Raw genomic sequence first — 14,822 nt, forward strand, 5'->3', positions numbered from 1 at the left:
TTCCTGGAGGAATTTCCCACAATTCCCAGAGAAATTCCCCCCCAGCGCTTTCCTGCCCAAAGCCTTTCCCAAGGGAATTCCGGGTGCTTTGCATGAGGCTTTTCCAACACCTTTGGAATGTCAACATTCCCAAACAGGTCAGGCCTGTGGCTCAGCTAGGCTGGGATTAACTAGAGCTGGTTTTAGCAACCAAACCTAAGCCTGGGAGCTTCCTGAGGTTTATTTTGCTGCTATTCCCAAAAACCCAGCTCTGGAATCAGGAATCTGCAAATTCCCAAGTTTAGTCCCTGTTCTTCCCTGTTATTCCCGAATTTCTTTGGAAATCTGTATTTTTTTGGCACAAAATGCACTTGAAGCCAGATTTTCGGGATAATCCCACCCACATTCCCCAAAATTCCCATTTTCCTGCTCTTTGGGATTGAAGCCATTCCAGGGAGCAGCTGCACATTCCAAAGGCGTTTTTCCTAAACAGCCTCAGCTTTAGGCCAGGCCAACATAAACCCAATTTAAACCCAGTTTAAACCCAGCTCCAAATTAAACCCAAGTTTAAAACATGCCCCCAACTAAGCCAAAGTTTAAACTCAGTTTAAACCCAGCCCCAAACTAAACCAAAGTTTAAACTCAGTTTAAACCCAGCCCCAAACTAAACCAAAGTTTAAACTCAGTTTAAACCCAGCCCCAAACTAAACCAAAGTTTAAACTCAGTTTAAACCCAGCCCCAAACTAAACCAAAGTTTAAACTCAGTTTAAACCCAGCCCCAAACTAAACCAAAGTTTAAACTCAGTTTAAACCCAGCCCCAAACTAAACCAAAATTAAACCCCAGTTTAAACCCAGCCCCAAACTAAACCAAAGTTTAAACTCAGTTTAAACCCAGCCCCAAACTAAGCCAAAGTTTAAACTCAGTTTAAACCCAGCCCCAAACTAAACCACAGTTTAAACCCAGCTCCAAATGAAACGGAAGTTTAAACCACAGACTAAACCCAGCCCCAAAATACACCAAAGTTTAAACCCAGCCCCTTCCTTCTCTGCCTTTAATTCCTTATTATTTTTAAAAAGCCTCCAAAGCGCCGCTTTCCCCTCAAAACCGAGCCTTGGATCCCCACTTCCCATGGAATTCCAAAGCTCCTGGAAGGGTTTTTTTGGGATCACCTCCTCCCGAACCGAAACCTGCTAAACCGAGCTTATCAACCCGGCTTTAATTCTTGATCTCTTGGCACCGCCGCGGCTTCCCCAGCTTTGTTTCATCCGCCCTGGAATTCCAGGCGAGGCTGGAAAATCCCTCCCTGCAGGAGCAGGATCGGGGAGTCCCGCCTAGAAAAGCCGCGGTGGGAGCATGGACGGGGTTTAGACTGGGCTTTAATTTTCGCCGCCAGTGAAATTCCTGATAAAGAACTGAAATTCCTTAAGGAAAAGCGGGGTTTTGTGGGAAAATCCGGGAAAATCCGCTCCGGAATTTGGAACTTGATCCCGGCTCTACCTGGGGAGAACATTCCCAAATTTCCTCCGGACTAAATCGAACTGATCCCAAAACCAAGCAGGAAATCCCAAAACGTGCTGGATTCTGGAGCGACCCACCTGGAATGAGACAGCGCAGGAAAATTCCCGGCTGGGAAAATCTCCGGGAGGCGCAGAAATCCGGGAATTCTCGGTGTTCCCGAGGCTGGAACTTTTCCCTCCCATATTTCCCTCCCACATTTGGAGGCAGAGCCCCAAATCCCAAACACCCACGGGAGCCGGGATTACAAAACCCCAAATCTTGGCTCCCCAAAGTTCCTGCTCCTCCTATCCCCCTCCCCTCCCCCCCCCCCCCTTCTTTTTTTTTTTTTTTTTTTTTTTTTTTTTTTTTTTTTTTTTTTTTTTTTTTGTGCATGTGGAGCTGCGCAGATGCTCTTACACACACACACTCTCACTCAGGCGCTGCTGCTTCCCTTCCGCTCTGCGCTGCCCTCAGCTTTTAACCATTGCTGCTTTCTTCTGCTGTGTAAAAAACCCTTTACCGGCTTCCAGCCGTCCTTCCCACTTCCCTCCTTAACTGCTCTGCTCTGGCCCATTCTGTTTTCAGGATGGGTGGGGCGGTTTGGAAGTGGCTCATTTGCACACCTCCAGGCGGGATGTGGTGGGTTTCAGGTCTTCCCCCCCCCCCCCCCCCCCCCTTTTTTTTTTTTTTTTTTTTTATTTAAATAATCCCGGATTTTGTCAGGCCGGATTTTGTCATCCCGGATTTTGTCATCCCGGATTTCGGGGAAGTTGAACTTTCGGGAAGTTGAAATTTCGAGAAGTGAAAGGAAAAAAGGTCAGGAGGAGTTTGGGCAAGTTTCGCTTCCCAGCCTCGCTCTGTTCCCACAGTGCTCCTCCCAAAAAAACTTTGGGATTTTTTTTTTTCCTCCTCTTTCCAGGTTCGCTCCCATTTGCTGGGAATTCCAGGAATTCCTTGGAAAAGGAGATTTCTCCTGCCAATCACAGGCGGCGCTTCCCTTCCGCATTAAAACCCCAAAACCAACCCCAAACTTCCCGAATCCCTCGGTTAGGAGCTCCCAGAGTTCTCTGCTGCACCTCAGCCTTTAACTCTTTCCCTTCCTCCTAAAAAAAAAAATCCTAAATCCAACCTTAAAATTCCCAAATCCATACATCAGGAGGTGCCAGGTATCTCAGCCACCTTTAACCATTTCCCTTCTCCCTAAAAACCCCCGAACTTCCCCAATCCCTCGGTCCCAGAGTTCTCTGTGCAGCTCCGCCACCTTTAACTCTTTCCCTTCCTCCTAAAAATCCTAAATCCAACCCTAAAAATCCCAAATCCATCGGTCAGGAGATCCCAGACACCTCAGCCACCTTTAACTTTTTCTCCTCCTCCTAAAAACCCTAAACCCGACCCCAAAATTCCCAAATCCTTTTCTCAGCGGGTCCCGGAGTTCTTTGCTGCAGTAGAAATTATCTTCCGCCCTCCTAAAATTCCTAAATCCAACCCCAACATTCCCAAATCCATCGGTCAGGAGATCCCAGACACCTCAGCCACCTTTAACCACTTCCCCTCCTCCTTAAAACCCTAAATCCCGCCCCGAAATTCCTAAAACCTTTTCAGGAGATCCCAGACACTTCAGCCCCAGGGACCATTTCCCCGCCTCCTAAAAAAACCCTAAAATCAGCCCCAAACTCCCAAATCCTTCTCTCAGGAACTCCCAGGGCTCTCTGCTGCGCCTCAAGCTTTAACTCTTTCTCCTCCTTCTAAAAATCCTAAATCCAACCCCAAAATTCCCAAATCCTCTCAGGAGATCCGCCACCTCAGACACTTTTAACCATTTCCTCTCCTTCTGAAAACCCCAAAAACAACCCCAAACCCACAAATCCCTCGATCAGGCGGTCCCAGAGTTCTCTGCTGCACCTCAACCTTTAACTCTTTCCCCTCCTCCTAAATCCAACCCCAAAATTCCCAAATCCATCCCTCGGTGGATCCCAAAGTTCTCTGTTGCAGCCGCTTTTAACCATTTTCCCTCCTCCTTAAAACCCTAAACGCGACCCGAAAATTCCTAAAACTTTTTCAGGAGATCCCAGACACTTCAGGCCCAGGAACTCTCTCCATTCCTCCTAAAAAACCCTAAAAACAACCCCAAAATTCCCAAATCCTTCTCTCAGGAGCTCCCAGAGTTCTCTGCTGCACCTCAACCTTTAACTCTTTCTCCTCCTCCTAAAAAACCCTAAATCCAACCCCAAAGTTCCTAAAACCTTTTAAGGAGACCCCAGACACCTCAACCACCTTTAACTCTTTCTCTTCCTCCTAAAAAATCCTAAATCCAACCCTAAAATACCCAGATCCATTCCTCAGGAGATCCCAGGCACCTCAGCCCCAGGAACTCTTTCCGCTCCTCCTAAAAACCCTAAATCCAACCCCAAACCCACAAATCCATCCCGCAGGACATCCCAGAGTTCTCTGCTCCAGCTCAGCCACCGTTAACTCTTTCCTTTCCTCTTAAAAAACCCTAAATCCAGCCCTAAAAATCCCAAATCCATCCCTCAGGAGGTTCTGGAGTTCTCTGTGCACCTCAGCCACCTTTATCCATTTCCCTTCTTCCTAAAAATCCTAAATCCGACTCCAAAATTCCTAAAACTTTTTAAGGAGACCCCAGATACTTCAGCCACCTTTAACTCTTTCTCTTTTCCTAAAATCCTAAATCTGACTCCAAAATTCCCAAATCCATCCCTCAAGAGATCCCAAACTCCTCTGCGCACCTCAGCCGTCTTTAACCACTTCCTTTCCTCCTAAAAAAATCCTAATACAACCCTAAAATTCCTAAAACATTTTCAGGAGTTCCCAGACACCTCAACCCCCGGAACTTGTTCTGCTTGTCCTAAAAAAACCCTAAAAACAACTCCAAAATTCCCAAATCCTTCTCTTAGGAGCTCCCAGAGTTCTCTGCTGCACCTCAACCTTTAACTCTTTACTTTCTCCTAAAAAACCCTAAATCCAACCCCAAAATTCTCAAAACCTTTTAAGGAGACCCCAGACACCCCAGCCCCAGGAACCATTTCCCCTCCTCCTAAAAAATCCTAAATCCAACCCCAAAATTCCCAAATTTTTGCCTTCCAAGTCTAGAATCCCAGGATTTTCATGTTCCTGGGAAACGGGACATGGAGCTGTGATCCCAATCCCGCTTTTTTTCACCACAACAATGCAAACCTGTCCCTAAAGGATGAGGGAGGGGTTGGAAAACAAATCCCGAGAAAAAAACGGGATCAGCAGTGGGAATTTGCTTTGAAGAGCTGTTGGAAACCAGGACAGAATTCCAGGGTTAATTCCAGAAAATTCCCTTTTAGGAAATTCCCCTTGGGATGAGCAGGAGGATTTAGGGAAGAGTGGGATGGAATGGGATGGAATGGGCCAGGAGAGGCTGGAATTCCATGGGAATTCCCAGGGCAGTTTCCCCTCCTGGCTGCCGCTGGAATTCCTCCAGGAGTTCCAGAACAGGTCCAGCTCGACCAACAGGCCCCAGGAACTTATTCCCAGGGAATTCTCAGCCCTTGGATCAGGATCAAGGATTTGTCCCTTCCTTTGGAGCAATCCAGGTTGGATTCGTCCCGTTCCAGCTTTTCCAAGGGCGTTGTCCAAACATGCCTGGAGATCCGTCACCATTGGGGTGATTTTTCCTGTGGCCACACAAGTTGGTGGCCTTGGAATGACCTTTCCACCCACATCCAACCTTTCCATCCATCTCCAACCTTCCCATCCATCTCCAACCTTCCCATCCACATCCAACCCTTCAGAACCTTTCCCAAACCTTCCCAGCCTTCCCATCCACCTCCAACCTTTGGATATGGAGGAGAGACAGGAGAGTTGAAGTCTCGGAATTCCCTGCTCTGGAGAACCTTTGGAGGTCCTTTCCATGCCAGACATTCCAGGACTTTTTTCCTGTGGCCACACGAGTTGGTGGCCTTGGAGTGACCTTTCCATCCCTATCCAACCTTTCCACCCATATCCAACCCTTCCAAATCTTCCCATCCATCTCCCACTTTTCCCATCTACCTCCAACCTTTCCAAGCCCTTCCCAACCTTTCCCATCCACATCCAACCTTTCCCATCCACATCCAACCCTTCAGAACCTTTCCCAACCTTTCTCAACCTTTCCATACATCTCCCACCTTCCTATCCACATCCAACCCTTCCCAACCTTTCCATCCCTATCCAACCTTTCCCATCCATCTCCAGCCTTTGGATATGGAGGAGACAGGAGAGACGAAGTCTCGGAATTCCTTGCTCTGGAGAACCTGCAGAGGTGCCTTCCATCCCAAACATTCCAGGACTTTTTTCCTGTGGCCACACGAGTTGGTGGCCTTGGAGTGACCTTTCCATCCCTATCCAACCTTTCCCACCCCTATCCAACCCTTCCAACCCTTCCCATCCGTCTCCCACTTTTTCCATCTATCTCCAACCTTTCCAAACCCTTCCCAACCTTTCCCATCCACATCCAACCCTCCAGAACCTTTCCCAATCCTTTCCAACCTTTCCATCCCTATCCAACCTTTCCCATCCATCTCCAACCTTTGGATTTGGAGAAGAGACAGGAGAGACAAAGTCTCTGAATTGGTTGCTCTGGAGAGCCTTTGGAGGTTCTTTCCATCCCAAACATTCCAGGACTTTTTTCCTGTGGCCACACGAGTTGGTGGCCTTGGAGTGACCTTTCCATCCCTATCCAACCATTCCATCCATATCCAACCTTTCCCAGTTCCATGGAGACAACCTGGCCCTGTCCCACTGGGCTGGAAGCCACCTCCCAAGGTGAGGGACATCCATAACGATCCACAAAAAATAGGATTTGGGATCATCCAGCTCCTGCTCCTGCCCAGGCCATCCCAAAACATTTCTGGGATCATCATCCCAACATTCCTTGGGTTCCATCAGGCCCCACAGACACCAGGTCCCCTCAACCCAGGGAATTCCCCCTTTGTATCCCATTCCTGACATTCCATTGGGACCAGCAGGGATTTGGGAATATTTATCCCATCATCAAATCCCATTCCTGATGTTCCATCAGGAATTGCAGGGATTCAGGAATATTTATCCCACCGTTCTATCCCATTCCCAACTTTCCATCTATCTCAAGGATTTTGGGAATATTTATCCAACCATCATATCCCATTCCTGATGTTCCATCTAATTTAGGGATTTTGGGAATATTAATCCCCCCATTCCATCCCATTGCCAACATTCCATTAAAACTGCAGGAATTTGGAAATATTTATCCCATTCCCAACATTCCATCGGAACCTGCAGGGATTTGGGAATATTTATCTCATTCCCAACTTTCCATCCAACTCAAGGATTTTGGGAATATTTATCCCACCATCATATCCCATTCCTGATGTTCCATCCAGCTCCGGGATTTGGGAATATTTATCCCACCGTTCTATCCTATTCCCGATGTTCCATCAGGACCAGCAGGGATTTGTGAATATTTATCCCATTCCCAATTTTCCATCCAGATCAAGGATTTTGGGAATATTTATCCCCCTGTTATATCCCATTCCTGATGTTCCATCCAATTTAGGGATTTTGGGAATAATTATCCCACTGTTCTATCCCATTCCCAACATTCCACCGGAACCTGCAGGGATTGGGAATATTTATCCCGTTCCCAACTTTCCATCCGACTCAGGGACTTGGGAATATTTATCCCATTCCCGATGTTCCGTCCATCTCCAGGATTTGGGAATATTTGTAGGAAATGAGGCACATTCCCATGGAACAGCATTTTCCCGAATTCCCAGCTTTCCATCCTCCCTTGCACCTTTGGATTCTTTCCCAACGCTCTAGAACATCGGCACAGACATTCCCAAATCCCAGAATTCCCCAGCTGGATCCCCTTGATCCCCACAAAATCCCACAGGAACAATTCCCTTTTACCTCGGGATCAGCCGCGATCCGGATCCATGGGGACGGGAAAATTCCCAGCTCCGGCTCCTTTCCAGCCCAATTCCAAAGGGAAGGAAGCGAAATTCTTGGAATTCTTTTCTCCCAAGGTGCACCACAACATTCCCGGTCTCCATGGAAACCTCGGCGCTGGAAAATTCCATCGGCTGCAATCCGAGCCGGGAAGGGCTCGGGGAGGATTTAAAGGGAAACGGCAGCGAATTCCCGAATATTTCCCGAATATTTCCCGAATATTTCCCGAATATTTCCCGAATATTTCCCAATTTTTGGATTTTTCCCGCCAGGAATTCCCGGCCCCAATCCGCAGGGAGAATTCCAAATGCTGAAGGTGAAGGGGAGAATTTTCCAGGGATTTCGCTGCAGCCAAAGGGATTTGAGAAGGATTTTTTTCCTTTTTCTGGATTTTCCCGGATTTAATAAATTAAACAATATTAAATAATAAAATAAAGATAAAATAAATAAAAATAAATAAAATTTTAAAATTAAAATTTTCTGGATTTTTCCCGCCAGGAATTCCCGGCCCCAATCCGCAGGGAGAATTCCAAATGCTGAAGGTGAAGGGGAGAATTTTCCAGGGATTTCGCTGCAGCCAAAGGGATTTGAGAAGGATTTTTTTCCTTTTTCTGGATTTTCCCGGATTTAATAAATTAAACAATATTAAATAATAAAATAAAGATAAAATAAATAAAAATAAATAAAATTTTAAAATTAAATAAAATATTTTAAATAATAAAATAAAATAAGTAACATTTAAAAATAAAATTAAAGTTTTAAATAAAAAGTAAAATGAAATCGAATTTAAATAATAGAATGAATTTTTGGTTTGCCTCATTGTTAAAATAAAAAACGGAATCAAATTAATTAAAATAGAATTAAAAGTAAAAGAAAATTTTAAAATTCAAATAATAATAAATCAAAGTAAAAATAATTACACAGAAAGAAAATCAACAATGAAATGAAATTGAAATAAAATAAAATTATGTAAAATTAAATAAAAAATAAAACAAGAATTAAATGAAGAAAAACGAAAATTAAACTAATTTAAGGTAAATAATTAAAAATAAAAAATAGAATAATAAAGTTTAAGATCAATGAAATAAAATTGAAATAAAATAAAATTACGTAAAATTAAATAAAAATAAAACAAGAATTAAATTAAGAAAAACTAAAATTAAACTAATTTAAGGTAAATAATTAAAAATAAAAAATAGAATAATAAAGTTTAAGATAAAATAAATTAAAATAAAATAGAGAAAAAATAAAAATTAAAAAAGAATAAAATAAAAATTAATAAATAAAAATAAAAGAAAATATAAAATAAATTGAAAATAAAATTTAAAAATCCAAGAAAAAATTTAAGGTTTTTAACAAATAAATTAAAATAAAAATACAACAAAATTGAAAATAAAACCTCTGGGAATAAAGGAAGGAGCTGGAATTGCCATCCCAGAATTCCTAGAGTTGATATTCCAGCACCTGGAATGAATTCCCAGAAAATTCTCTGAACCACATCCCAGATTCCCACGGCATTTTCCAGCAGTTCATTCCCAACGCTGAGGGAATAAAAGGATGGAAGGTGGAATTCCCAGCTGATGGACGGGAATGACCTGGAATTCCCATCCCAGAATTCCCAGATTTGATATTCCAGCACCTGGAATGAATTCCCAGAAAATTCTCCTATCAAGATCCCAGATTTCCACAGCATTTTCCAAAATTCCCAAAACCCATGGCAATAAGAGGAAGGAGCTGGAATTCCCAACTCATGCATGAGACAACGGGAATGACCCGGAATTCCCATCCCAGAATTCCCGGAGCTGATATCCCCAGCACCTGGAGTGCATTCCCAGAAAATTCTCTGAACCACATCCCAGATTTCCACAGAGTTTTCCAAAAGGAAAGATGTGGGAATTCTGCTTCATTATGGATTTGGGAATCACAGCTTCCCACGGATTGGCTGGGCCCGGCATTCCCATTGATATTCCAGTGCCTGGAATGGATTCCCAGAAAATTCTCTTATCCACATCTCAGATTTTCACATCATTTTCCAAAATTCCCAAACCCATGGGAATAAAAGGACGGAGCTGGAATTCTCATCCCAGAATTCCCACTGATATTCCCAGCACCTGGAATGAATTCCCAGCAAATTCCCTGAACCAGATCCCAGATTTCCGTGACCTCTTCCAAAAGGATAAATTCCATCCCCAAAGCCCTGGGAATAAAAGGAAGGAGCTGGAATTCCCGACTCATGGACGAGACACCAGGAACGACCCGGAATTCCCATCCCAGAATTCCCAGAGCTGATATCCCGAGCACTTGGAGTGCATTCCCAGAAAATTCTCTTACCCAGATCCCAGATTTCCACAGGGTTTTCTAATATTCCCTTCCCAAACCTCTGGGAATAAAAGGATGGAAGTTGGAATTCCCAACTCATGGACAGGGAATTCCCATCCCGGAATTCCCAGATGATATTCCGAGCCCAGGGGATGCATTCCCAGCAAATTCCCTGAACCTCATCCCGGGATTTCCATAACCTCTTCCAAAAGGATAACATTCCATCCCCAAAGCCCTGGGAATAAAAGGGAGGAGCTGGAATTCCCAACTCATGGACAGGAATGACCTGGAATTCCCATCCCAGAATTCCTAGGGTTGATATTCCAGCACCTGGAATGCATTCCCAGAAAATTTTCTGAACCAGATCCCAGATTTCCACAGCGTTTTCCAAAAGGAAAAAATATCTATTCCCAAAGCCCTGGGAATAAAAGGAAGGAGCTGGAATTCCCAACTCATGGCTGAGGCAGCAGGAATGACCTGGAATTCCCATCCCAGAATTCCCAGAGTTTGAACTCCCAAAACTTGTAGTGAATTCCTAGAAAATTCTCTTATCCACATCCCAGATTCCCACAGCATTTCCCAGAATTCCATTCCCAAAGCTCTGGGAATAAAAGGAAGGAGCTGGAATTTTCATCCCAAAATTCCCAGATATGATATTCTAGCGCCTGGAATGGATGCCCACAAAATCCTCTTATTCAGATCCTGGAATTTCCATTCTCAAAGCTCTGGGAATAAAAGGAAGGAGCTGGAATTCCCAAATGATGGATGAGACACTGGGAATGACCCGGAATTCCCATCCCAGAATTCCTGGAGTTTATACTCTGAGCTCATGGGATGCATTCCCAGAAAATTCTCTCATCCAGGTCCCAGATTTCCCCAAAACTCCATTCCCATTCCCCTTTATTCTGGGAATAAAAGGATGGAACTGGAATTCCCAACTCATGGGCAAGGCACGGGGAATGACTCGGAATTGCCATCCCAGAATTCCCAGAGTTTATACTCCAAGCCCATGGGACACATTCCCAGAAAATCCTCTGAACCACATGCCAGGATTTCTGTTCCCAAAACTCTGGGAATAAAAGAAAAAACCTGGAATTCCCATCTCAGAATTCCCAGATTTGATATTCCAGCACTCGGAATGAATTACCAGAAAAACACTCTTAGGCACATCCCAAATTTCAGTGGTGTTTTCCAAAAGGAAAACTCCTGGAATTCTGCTTTGTTGTGGACTTGGGAATCACAGCTTCCCTCAGATTGGCCGGGCCCAGAATTCCCATTGATATTCCAGCACCTGGAATGAATTCCCACAAAATCCTCTTACCCACATCCCAGGATTTCCATTCCCAAATTTCAGGGAACAAAAGGATGGAGCTGAAATTCCCATCCCAGAATTCCCATTGATATTCCAAACCCATGGGATGCATTCCCAGAGAATTCCCTGGAGCAGATCCCAGATTTCCATCCCCAAAGCTCTGGGAATAAAAAGAAGGAGCTGGAATTCCCAACTCATGGATGAGGAACCGGAAATGACCGGGAATTCCCATCCCAGAATTCCCAGATTTGATATTCCAGCATTCAGAATGAATTCCCAGAAAATCCTCCTATCCACATCCCCAATTTCCGTGGTGTTTTCCAAAAGGAAAAACTTCTGGAATTCCACTTTGTTGTGGATTTGGGAATTCCAGCTCCCCACGGACTGGCCGGGTCCGGAGTTCCCAAACCTCTGGAATCCAGGATTTCCCCACATTTGATCCCTTTTCGCTTCCAGAGGGAATTTTTTAACCAAACCCAAAAATCCCAGGAATTCCTCGAGACCTCCAGGAGTTTTATCCCAATTTTTTTGAAACCAGGAAATTTGGGAAATGCAGGAAAATAAAGGAGGAGGGAGGGGGAGAGGAACAAGTAAAATCTTGGATGCAGGAGCCTCATCCCAAAAAAATAAATTTTGCTGGAAAAGCAGCTCGGGGAAGAATTCCTTAAAATCTTGGAGCCCCAGCCTGGAATTCCGGAGGAAATTCGGGAAGTGGGAATTCCCTGTCTCGCTGCTGCCACCGCGTGGCTCTTCCCGCATCCCGAATTCCCGAGGATTTCCCCGGGAAAATTCCCCCAAATCCAAAGATTCCGAATTGCTGGAATATTCCCGGGCTGAACCGGGATTCAGCCTTGGAATTTTCCTTCCCAATGGGAATGGTTTGATCCCGGAATTCTGTAGGATTCCCTAAAAATGTTGGGATACTCCTGGATCCCTTTTTTGCTGCCTGAAATCCCAGGACAGAATCCTAAAATCCCGGAAATTCCGAAATCAGGGAAGGTTTTAATGGGATTTTGGGATGGAATTCCCAGAAAAGCTGGGATGTCCCTGGAATATCCCGTGGGATCGCACAGAAGCTGTTGCTGCCCGTGGAATGGGATGAGCTTTAAAACCCCAAAAAATTCAAGAATTCCACAAAATGCAGGTGCAGGAACACATCCCTGAAATCCCGGAATTCCAAACATCCAGCTTGGCTCGAATCCCAGAGTTTGGGGGGTTTGGTCTTTAAGGAAAAAAAAAAATTTAAAAAAAAAGAGAAAAAAAAAATTTCACTCCCTAAAGCAACCGGGTTTTGGGGGGGAAAAACTGGAATAAAAACCTGGAAAAAAACAAAACTTGGGGGAAAAACATGGGGGGAACCCCCCAAAAATGCCCTGGAGCGGCAGGAATTCCTCCCCCTGGAGCGGCAGGAAAAGCTCCCGGTGCTCCCGATCCCCCCTCCCGGGGCTCCGTCATCGACACCGCCTCATTAATTTAATTAATTAATTAACGGCTTCCAGCGCCGCTCCGCTCCGAGAACGCCGCTGGAAAAGCCAGGCCGGGACTTTTCCCGAGATCCCAAAAAATTCCAGGCTCGGCAGGAGGGGGAAAATCCCGGGAGGAGAGGAGAAGATGGCGTGGGATCCAAGCTGGGATTTTCTGGGATTTTCCTGCCTCGTCCTGCTCCGATCCCGACTTTCCCTGGCGCAGCTGATCGAGGTAAAAAAAAAACATCCCGCTGGAAAAAGCCTTGGAAAAGTGGGAATGAGGGCCGGGAATGGGGGATTTCCCTGGAAAACAACAAACCGGGAATTTAAGGTGGATCCAAGGAGGTTTTTTGGGGGGAATTTTTGGTGCTTCTTGAAAGGCTGGGTTGGGAATTTCGGGTTGGAATCGCGGGGTTTTCCCGGTTTTCCATTATTTGAGGAGCGGGGCAAAAATGATCCCAATCATCCTATTCCTGATGGATATTCCCGTGAAAGATTTGGAAAATTATGGAACTATTTGGGATGGGTTTTCTTTCTCCCGCCTTCCCTCATTCCCAGTAATCCTGGATTTCATGGAATTGTGGGATTTCATGGAATTCCTGCCCCTCCACAGGAGGTTTTCCCTGAGGATGACTCTGCATTCCCAAATTTATGGAAAATCCGGGAATGATCCGGGAGGGAAGAGCAGCTCCCATGCCCTGGCTGCAATTCCAGAGGGAAATTCCTGCCTGGAACACAAATCCCAGCTCCCAAAAACTTTCATTTTTCCCTCTCTGGATCCTTTTCCCTGCTCCACCTGGGAATTCCTGGAGCAGAATTTGGCTGCAATTTCTGGGATTAGAAAATTCCAGGAATTTCCTGGGATTTCAGACTTCACATCCTTTCTCTTTTCCATATTTTCCCCAGGATTTCTGGTCTCTCATCCCTGCCCTTATCCAGATTTTTTTTTTTCCCCCAAAGATTTCCAGTTTCTTATCCATTTTCCTGATATTTTTAACAGGATTTTTGGCCTCTCATCATTCCCTTCCCATTTTTCCCAGGATTTCAAACCTCTCATCCCTTTCCCAGATTTTTCCCAGGATTTTCAGTCTCTCATCCTTTCCTTTATCCTGTTTTTTTTTTTTTTTCCAGGGTTTCCCTTTCCATATTTTCCCCAGGATTTCCAGCCTCTCACCCCTGCCCTTATCCTGATTTTATTCCAGAATTTGCTTTTCCATATTTTTTCCGAGGATTTTCAGCCTCTTCTCCCTCCTTTGCCATTTTTTTTTTCCCAGGATTTCCCTTTCCTGATTTTCCCAGGATTTCCAGCCTCTCATCCCTCCCTTTCCCATATTTTTTCCAGAATTTCTGGCCTCTCCTCCCTGCTCTTTTCCTATTTTTTTTCCAGGATTTCCTTTTCCCATTTTTCCCAGGATTTCAAACCTTTCACCCCTGCCTTTATCCTCATTATTTTTCCCAGGATTTCCCTTTCCATATTTTTTCCACCAGGATTTCTGGCCTCTCCTCCCTCCCTTTCCCATTTTTGCCCCAGGATTTCAAACCTCTCATCCTTTCCTTTTCCATATTTTTCCCAGGATTTCCAGCCTTTCATCCTTTCCCTTTTCCTGATTTTTCCCAGGATTTCCAGCCTCTCATCCTTCCCCTTTTCCTGATTTTTTTTCCAGGATTTCCCGCCTCTCATCCTTTCCCTTTTCCCGATTTTTCCCAGGATTTCCAGGCTCTCATTCCCAACCAAATCCCTGCTTTTCCCCCATCCCATCCTACCTGAGCATTCCATAAATCCAGGAATCCTCTCCAAGGCCAGGCTGCTGCTCCAGGAAGAATTCCGGGTTTTCTGAGCTGTCCAACCATTCCCAAGGGGAGAAATGAGGCAGAACTTCCCCTGACAGTGCAGAATTCCCAAATTATCCTTCCCTGAATCCCAAGGACAACCCAGCCAGCTGGAAAATTTCCCATTTTATTCCAGACAATTCCCAGAAAACAAAAATAAAACATCCAAGCCTCAAAAATCGGGATAAACAGCAAGAATTCCTGGATCTGCTTTGTTTATTCCAGGTTTTTTTCCTGGAAAAGCAAAAGCTCTGCGAGGAGTTTATTCCTGGAAATAATTGGATAATGGAGTTATCCTGAATAATTCGATTCCGGCTCAGCCAGGCTGGAGCAAACAGAGGAGGAAAAAAAAGCCAGAGAGGAAAATAATTCCGGCAGCTGAAAAAAAATCCCCAAAAAACTCCAAAGAAAAGGAAAAATAAAGGAAAAAAAGCAAGGAAATGTTTGGGAAAGAGGCAAAA

This window comes from Pyrgilauda ruficollis, unplaced genomic scaffold, assembly GCF_017590135.1.
Source record: "Pyrgilauda ruficollis isolate IOZ18807 unplaced genomic scaffold, ASM1759013v1 scaffold173, whole genome shotgun sequence".
NCBI classification, from domain to species: domain Eukaryota; kingdom Metazoa; phylum Chordata; class Aves; order Passeriformes; family Passeridae; genus Pyrgilauda; species Pyrgilauda ruficollis.